The sequence below is a fragment of the Engystomops pustulosus genome, chromosome 6, assembly GCF_040894005.1.
Source record: "Engystomops pustulosus chromosome 6, aEngPut4.maternal, whole genome shotgun sequence".
NCBI lineage: Eukaryota > Metazoa > Chordata > Amphibia > Anura > Leptodactylidae > Engystomops > Engystomops pustulosus.
This window is the reverse complement of record NC_092416.1, coordinates 19640586-19649548: the sequence shown is the minus strand read 5'-3', so window position 1 is coordinate 19649548 and position 8963 is coordinate 19640586. Positions and strand designations below refer to the sequence as shown.

At 48.9% G+C, this 8963-nt stretch overlaps 1 long non-coding RNA gene across 1 annotated transcript; it reads left to right on the top strand.

Annotated features, from left to right (window-relative positions):
• The first annotated feature begins 3481 nt into the window (after positions 1-3481).
• LOC140065561 (uncharacterized) lies at positions 3482-4865 on the top strand. The gene is made up of 2 exons (XR_011847951.1): positions 3482-3560; positions 4752-4865. It is a non-coding gene; the product is annotated as an uncharacterized lncRNA (long non-coding RNA).
• Positions 4866-8963: the final 4098 nt, after the last annotated feature.

Below are 8963 nucleotides of genomic sequence, written 5' to 3'. Positions count from 1 at the left end.
GAGGAGTGGACGTGGATGTCTGATATCTGTCAGGTGCTGAGTAACTTTGAGGAGTCAACACAGATGGTCAGTGGCGATGCCGCCATCATCAGCCTCACCATCCCGCTGCTTGGCCTGTTGAAAAACTCTCTGGTCAGCATGAAGTCGGAAGCTTTGCGCTCGTCACAAGAGACGGGGGAAGAATATTCCCTTGTTGATAGCCAAAGCACCCTGAGGTCTGTTTCTCAGCGCATATCGGAGGAGGTGGAGGTGGAGGAGGATGAGGAGGAAGAGGAGGAGAATGTTGGCGAGACACAAGAGGGGACCATTGTTGAGTCCTTCACTGTTCAGCGTGTATGGGCAGAAGAAGAGGAGTTGGAGGAGTTGGAGGAGGAGGAAATGGACAGTCAGGCCAGTGAGGGGAGTGAATTCTTACGCGTTGGTACTCTGGCGCATATGGCAGATTTCATGCTAGGCTGCCTATCCCGTGACCCTCGCGTTCAAAGAATTTATTCCAGCACCGATTACTGGGTGTTCACTCTCCTGGACCCACGGTACAAGCAAAATCTTGCCACTCTCATCCCTGCAGAGGAAAGGAGTGTGAGAATGCATGAATACCAGCAGGCCCTGGTGCACAAGCTGAAACAGTATTTCCCTTCTGACAGCGCTAGCGGCAGAGTGCGTAGTTCTGCGGGACAAGTAGCGAGGGAGAGTAGGCGAGCAGGCAGCTTGTCCAGCACTGGCAAGGGTACGCTTTACAAGGCTTTTGCCAGCTTTATGTCACCCCAGCAAGACACTGTCACCTGTCCCCAGTCTCGGCAGAGTAGGGCTGATCTTTACAGAAAGATGGTGAGGGAGTACGTAGCTGACCATACCATCGTCCTAAATGATCACACAGCTCCCTACAACTACTGGGTTTCAAAGCTGGACATGTGGCACGAACTGGCGCTGTACGCCTTGGAGGTTCTTGCCTGCCCTGCCGCTAGCGTCTTGTCCGAGCGGGTTTTCAGTGCAGCTGGTGGCATCATCACCGATAAGCGTACACGCCTGTCGACTGACAGCGCTGACAGGCTGACGCTTATTAAAATGAATAAAGGCTGGATTTCTCAGAATTTCCAATCTCCACCAGGTGAAGGAAGCTCAACCTGAATAATTGATCCACTCCTCCTCCTCCTCCTCATTTTCCTCCTTCTCCTCCTCTTTGTACAGTAAAGCAGAGGAAAATGGCTATTTTTTGACAGGGCCCACTGGCTCTTGCTATACTTCATGCATTTAATTTTTCTGGAGGGCCACCTACCCGGTCCTCTGTTTGAAACAATTTTTGTGAGTGCCACATACAGGCACTCAATCTATTCCATTTTTCTGGAGGGCCACCTACCCGGTCCTCTGGTTTGAACAATTTTTGGGACTGCCACATACAGGCACTCAATCTATTCCATTTTACTGGAGGGCCACCTACCTGCTCCTCTGGTTTGAAGAATTTTTGGGACTGCCACATACAGGCACTCAATCTATTCCATTTTACTGGAGGGCCACCTACCTGCTCCTCTGGTTTGAAACATTTTTGGGACTGCCACATACAGGCACTCAATCTATTCCATTTTACTGCAGGGCCACCTACCTGCTCCTCTGGTTTGAAGAATTTTTGGGACTGCCACATACAGGCACTCAATCTATTCCATTTTACTGGAGGGCCACCTACCTGCTCCTCTGGTTTGAAACATTTTTGGGACTGCCACATACAGGCACTCAATCTATTCCATTTTACTGCAGGGCCACCTACCTGCTCCTCTGGTTTGAACAATTTTTGGGACTGCCACATACAGGCACTCAATCTATTCCATTTTACTGGAGGGCCACCTACCTGCTCCTCTGGTTTGAAACATTTTTGGGACTGCCACATACAGGCACTCAATCTATCCCATTTTACTGGAGGGCCACCTACCTGCTCCTCTGGTTTGAAACATTTTTGGGACTGCCACATACAGGCACTCAATCTATTCCATTTTACTGCAGGGCCACCTACCTGCTCCTCTGGTTTGAACAATTTTTGGGACTGCCACATACAGGCACTCAATCTATTCCATTTTACTGGAGGGCCACCTACCTGCTCCTCTGGTTTGAACAATTTTTGGGACTGCCACATACAGGCACTCAATCTATCCCATTTTACTGGAGGGCCACCTACCTGCTCCTCTGGTTTGAAAAATGTTTGGGACTGCCACATACAGGCACTATCCAAATTAAATTGTCTCCATAGCAGCCTCCACACGTTGTCTCCATTGCTACCTCCAAAAGTCGTCCATATAGCTGCCTCCATACATCGTCCCTTTATCAAACGAGGTGTGTCAGGCAGAAATTTGGGTTGTTTTCATGGATTCCACATCAAAGTTGTTAACTTTGTCGCCACCCTGCTGTGTAATCCACAAAATATACTTGCAAACTTTTACCATTTAGGGATATTATTTCAGCGCTTCTTGCGCATCTGTTTACATTCCCCTCACCCGCCATATCCTAAACTTATAAGAACGCTACTACACTTGATCTTATACAAAAGTGCTGTTTGGGGAGTAGCCTAGAGACAGGGGCTTGGATTTGCGAAAGCTCGCCTGGCAGCGGAGCGCCAGCTCCATGCGCATCATGCGCTTCTTGCGCATCTGTTTACATTCCCCTCACCCGGCATATCCTAAACTTATAAGAACGCTACTACACTTGATCTTATACAAAAGGTTCTTAGAAGTGCTGTTTGGGGAGTAGCCTAGAGACAGGGGCTTGGATTGGCGAAAGCTCGCCTGGCAGCGGAGCGCCAGCTCCATGCCAAGATCCAACTAACATAGTTTTAACTGCAGCACCTTTAATCTACTACTAGTTCACTGCCTCCATACATGGTCCCCTTATCAAACGAGCTGTGTCAGGCAGAATTTTGGGTTGTTTTCATGGCTTCCATGTTAACTTTGTCGCCACCCTGCTGTGTAATCCACAAAATATACTGGCAAACTTTTATCATGTACCGATATTATTTGAGCACTTCTTGCTCACCTCCTTTGGTTCCTCTCTGCCACCCATTGGTTTGAAGCCTGAGTCCATTTAGGGTATGTCGCCATGACACTCTCTAGCCTGCTGCCGCTGCCTCTGCATGCCGTCCCCTATAGTGTCAGGGTCAATTATTGCATGTTTTAGATGCTATCTAGCTTCATTCTGTCACTCTGTCATGGCCATGCTGTTGCCCATAATTTTGGCATAATGGTGCGTTTAAGCAGCCTCAGAGGCATCCATGCATGCTGCCCCTGCTGTTTCCTGTCCATTTCCGTGGTGTTTCCATCCTTTTCTGAGGTTCCCAGGTGTTTGGCCAAGCTTCCCTGTGCAGAGCCTTGGTCCCCTTGAAAAATGCTCGAGTCTCCCATTGACTTCAATGGGGTTCGTTATTCGAGACGAGCACTCGAGCATCGGGAAAAGTTCGTCTCGAATAACGAGTACCCGAGCATTTTAGTGTTCGCTCATCTCTAATGTAGATGTACCCAGAAAGGATATGTCATCGGTCCCGCTAATACCTGCATCCCAGAGGGAAAATGCCCAACATGGTAAGAAAACACCAAATCTACATCTACAAATGTAATAATATAAGGAAACAGAAGACATTTTACCTTTCTGTTCCTTTTAACTTTTAAGCCTTCCCCTCTCTTTCTTGTTTTTATATTTTTCAGTTTTTATGTCCTTTCTATTATGTTCATTATCTTTTTTTTATCTTCTTTTCTCTGGCTCTCTTTTGTCTCTTTTTCATCCTCTTCCAAATTCTATAAGCACGGCATATTACTAAGATATTTGGATTCTTGTTTATTCTGCAACGATATCCGTCCTACATGCTGTGCACTATGATGTTTGTTGAGTCATATGGTAACTAGGTTTAGGAAATTGGGGGTCATTTACTAAGGGCCCGATTCGCGTTTTCCCGACGTGTTACCCGAATATTTCCGATTTGCGCCGATTTTCCCTGTATTGTCCCGGGATTTTTGGCGCATGCGATCGGATTTTGGCGCATCGGCGCATTTAAAAAACAAAAAGTGTTGCGGAGCTTGCACTTACCTTCACCAGGAATAGGCCGGTGTACTTGAGTGCATTTCAGCGGACTTCAGCGCAGCAGCGCCACCTGGTGGACGTCGGAGGAACTACCTTAGTGAATCCCGGCCGGACCCGAATCCACCGCAGAGAACGCGCCGCTGGATCGCGACAGGACCAGGTAAGTAAATCTGCACCATTTTGTTCAGGGTTCAATAGGGTAGAAAATTTTCCTCAGCTGATAGCAGGACTGTGCCAAGGAAAATTCCACTTGAAAAAGGGGTATTATGGAATCCTCAAAACACGTTTCGGTTCTGTTTTTCTATGCAATAAAATTAATTTTACAAGCTACCGTACTTGGATTTTGCCCTCAGTGGTGTCGCTCCCATCCCTTACACCATTATTACTCAAACTCCAGCCGGTTTAGCACCCGAAACTAGAGGAAATAAGACGTTGGCTGCACCCATACGGATCCCTAAAATACACTTATGAGAGTTGTGCCCGAAATACGTGTACAGCTATACCTGCTTTTGAGGCTCATTACACACGGCACAAGTCTCCGTGTGTAGCCAAGCCAAGTAATATATGTTGTTCTGTAACAATATGTCGCCTATAGTTGTTAAGCAAATTGGGGATATACAGATTATTACAAAAACTGCCTAAAATATCAGTCAAAAATTTTTTAAGATTTTTATTTGTGTATTTTTTCCCAACAGGTGAATTCATAAGACAAAGCAAAAAGCCTCTGATCAAGAGAAGACAAAGTCTTGGAACCTTAAGATGTCTTAAATGAGAAAAAATATGCATAATAAAATTAACATTACACCTGATTTTTAGCACTTGTGATTATTCATAAGTAGAAAGCATCAAGTCTATGTTTCATAGGAAGATAATCCTTTGGTTCACAATTTTTTGACGATTGGTAGCTCAAAGTTTTAGTTATAGTTTTTTTAGTTTTAGTTAGGTTTAGAGATGAGCGAACATACTCGTCTGAGCTTGATGCTCGTTCGAGCATTAGCGTACTAGAAACTGCTCGCTGCTCGGACGAATACTTCGCCCGCTCGAGAAAATGGCATCTCCCGCCGTTTTGCTTTTTGGCGGCCAGAAACAGAGCCAATCACAAGCCAGGAGACTCTGCACTCCACCCAGCATGACGTGGTACCCTTACACGTCGATAGCAGTGGTTGGCTGGCCAGATCAGGTGACCCTGGGATAGACTAGCCGCTGCCCGCGCTGCTCGGATCATTCTGTGTCTGGATGCCGCTAGGGAGAGAGCTGCTGCTGGTCAGGGAAAGCGTTAGGGTGTTCAATTAGAATAGTGTTAGGCAGGAGTGATTCTACAAGAACCCAACAGCCCTTCTTAGGGCTACAATAACGTTATACTTTTTTTTTTTAATTTGCTTGTGGCTGGGCTTGCTGGCACTAGTAGTGCAGCTAGTACCATATTGTGAGGAATTTGCAGGGGGACTTGCTACCGTTGTGTTTAGCTCTTAGTGACACACATATCCACCTCAAACACCGAAGTGGGAAAATTTATTAGGGGTTTGAGTAGAATTAGGCAGAGTCTGCTGATTTTTTTTTTTTTAGCTTTATTTCATTTTATAGCTCAAACTCATCTTGCAAAGCAGTGTGCTCTCATTGTAGGCTACAAAATAGCCATAGGAGAACCCCAACGGCTTACTTAGGCCTACAATAGCGTTATATTTCCCTTTTTTTTGTTTGCTTGTGGCTGGGCTTGCTGGCACTAGTAGTGCAGCTAGTACCATATTGTGAGGAATTTGCTGGGAGACCTGCGACCGTTGTGTTTAGCTTTTAGTGACACACATATCCACCTCAAACACCGAAGTGGGACAATTTATTAGGGGTTTGAGTAGAATAAGGCAGAGTCTGCTGATTTTTTTTTTTTTACCTTTATTTCATTTTATAGCTCAAACTCATCTTGCAAAGCACAAAATCCAGTTGTGTGCTGTCAGTGTAGGTTAGAAACTAGCCATAGCAATAGGATAGCATCATTTTGTTAAAAAAAATAAAAAACTAAAAAAAAATAAACACACATTTTTTTTTTTTTTCAAGTTTACACTTTAATTTGGAAAATGTTTAACACGAGGGCTAGGGGTAGAGGACGAGGGCGTGGACGTGGGTCCAACTACTGCAGGGGTCAGAGGCCGTGGTCCTGGGCGGGGTGAGACACCACCTGCTGATGGGGGAGGAGGGGAACGCCGCAGAGGTGCACTCCCTAGGTTCATCATGTCTCAAGTTACTGGGACTCGTGGTAGAGCACTGTTGAGGCCAGAACAGTGCGAAGAGGTGATGTCGTGGATTGCGGACAATGCTTCTAGCCATTTGTCCACCAGTCAGTCTTCCACGCAGTCCACCCATGTCACCGAAATCGGCACTCCTCCAGCTCCTCCACCTCAGCCTCCTTCCCCCCAGTCTGCCCCCTCCCACCAAAATTTGGCATTTGAACCGGCATACTCTGAGGAACTGTTTTCTGGACCCTTCCCACAGTAACAAACCACTTGTCCTGCTGCTGCTGAGCTATTTTCCGATGCCCAGGTTTTCCACCAGTCGCAGTCTGTGGGTGATGATGACCTTCTTGACGTAGTGGAAGAAGTGTGTAAGAGGTGTCGGACGATGAGGAGACACGGTTGTCGGACAGTGGTAAAGTTGTTGTCAGGGCAGGAAGTCCGAGGGGGGAGCAGACTGAGGGATCGGAGGATGATGAGGTGACAGACCCAAGTTGGGTTGATAGGCCGGGTGAACACAGTGCTTCTGAGACGGAGGCGAGTCCTATAGCAGAACAGGTTGGAAGAGGCAGTGGTGGGGCCAGACGGAGAGGCAGGGCCAGAGCTGGTGCATCAGCCAAATGTTGCCCGTAGTCAAGCTCCCGTGGCGAGGGCTAGATTTTCAGAAGTCTGAAGGTTCTTTAAAGAAACACCGGATGACCGACCGACTGTGGTGTGCAACCTTTGCCAAACCAGGATCAGCAGGGGTTCCACCACTACTAGCTTAACTACCACCAGTATGCGCAGGCATCTGAATGCTAAACACCCCACTCAATGGCACCAAGCCCGTTCACCTCCGGCCGGGCACACCACTGCTCCTTCCCCTGTGTCATCTGCTAGTCAGCCCCCTGCCCAGGACCCCGGCCCAAACACCTCCCATGCGAAAACCCCATCTTCGCCTCCACGATCCTAGCCCAAGCCTTCAACGTCCACATCTCCAAGTTGCTTAGCCTGGAGATGCTGCCCTATAGGCTGGTAGAGACCAAGGCCTTTCGAAACCTCATGGCGGCGGCCGCCCCTCGGTATTCGGTCTTCAGCCGCCACTACTTTTCCCGATGTGCCGTCCCAGCCCTGCACAAGCACGTGTCAGAGAACATCCTCCGTGCCCTGACCAGCGCCGTTTCTGACAAGGTCCACCTGACCACGGACACGTGGACGAGTGCTGCCGGGCAGGGCCACTATATATCGCTGACGGCACATTGGGTTAACTTGGTGGAGGCTGGGACCGAGTCTGACCCTGGGGCTGGTCATATACTGCCGACGCCGAGGATTGCGGGGCCTACCTCGGTCCAGGTCTCAAAGGCCTACTATGCCTCCTCCTCCACCCACCCCTCCTCCACCTCCTCCTCTGAATTACCATCCGTGGGCATGGCGCCATCAGTCGGTAGCTCTAGGCACAGCAGCAGTGCCATCGCTAAGCGACAGCAGGCGGTGCTCAAACTGCTGAGCCTAGGCGATAAAAGGCACACCGCCCAAGAGTTATTACAGGGAATCACTGCGCAGACTGATCTGTGGCTGGCACCGCTGAACCTGAAGCCAGGCATGGTTGTGTGTGACAACGGCCGTAACCTGGTGGCAGCTCTACAACTCGGCAGACTGACTCATGTGCCATGCCTGGCCCATGTGTTAAATCTCATAGTTCAGCATTTCCTCAAGACATACCCCAATCTGTCTGATTTGCTCACGAAGGTGCGCCGCATCTGTGCGCATTTCAGGAAGTCCAGCACAGATGCTGCCACTCTCAGGGCAGCGCAGCGCCGCCTCCAACTGCCCGCTCACCGACTGTTGTGCGACGTGCCCACGAGGTGGAATTCAACACTGACCATGTTATCCAGAGTTTACCAGCAGCGCAGAGCGATTGTAGACTGCCAGATGTCAACTTCCACCAGAACTGGTAGTCAGGTCAGTCAGCTTCCTCAAGTCTACAATGAGGAGTGGACGTGGATGTCTGATATCTGTCAGGTGCTGAGTAACTTTGAGGAGTCAACACAGATGGTCAGTGGTGATGCCACCATCATCAGCCTCACCATCCCGCTGCTTGGCCTGTTGAAAAACTCTCTGGTCAGCATGAAGTCGGAAGCTTTGCGCTCGTCACAAGAGACGGGGGAAGAAGATTCCCTTGTTGATAGCCAAAGCACCCTTAGGTCTGTTTCTCAGCGCATATTGGAGGAGGTGGAGGAGGATGAGGAGGAAGAGGAGGAGAATGTTGGCGAGACAGAAGAGGGGACCATTGTTCAGTCCTTCACTGTTCAGCGTGTATGGGCAGAAGAAGAGGAGTTGGAGGAGGAGGAAATGGACAGTCAGGCCAGTGAGGGGAGTGAATTATTGCGCGTTGGGACTCTGGCGCATATGGCAGATTTCATGCTAAGCTGCCTATCCCGTGACCCTCGCGTTCAAAGAATTTATTCCAGCACCGATTACTGGGTATTCACTCTCCTGGACCCACGGTACAAGCAAAATCTTTCCACTCTCATCCCTGGAGAGGAAAGGAGTGTGAGAATGCATGAATACCAGCAGGCCCTGGTGCACAAGCTGAAACAGTATTTCCCTTCTGACAGCGCTAGCGGCAGAGGGCGTACTTCTGCGGGACAAGTAGCGAGGGAGAGTAGGCGACCAGGCAGCTTGTCCAGCACTGGCAGGGGT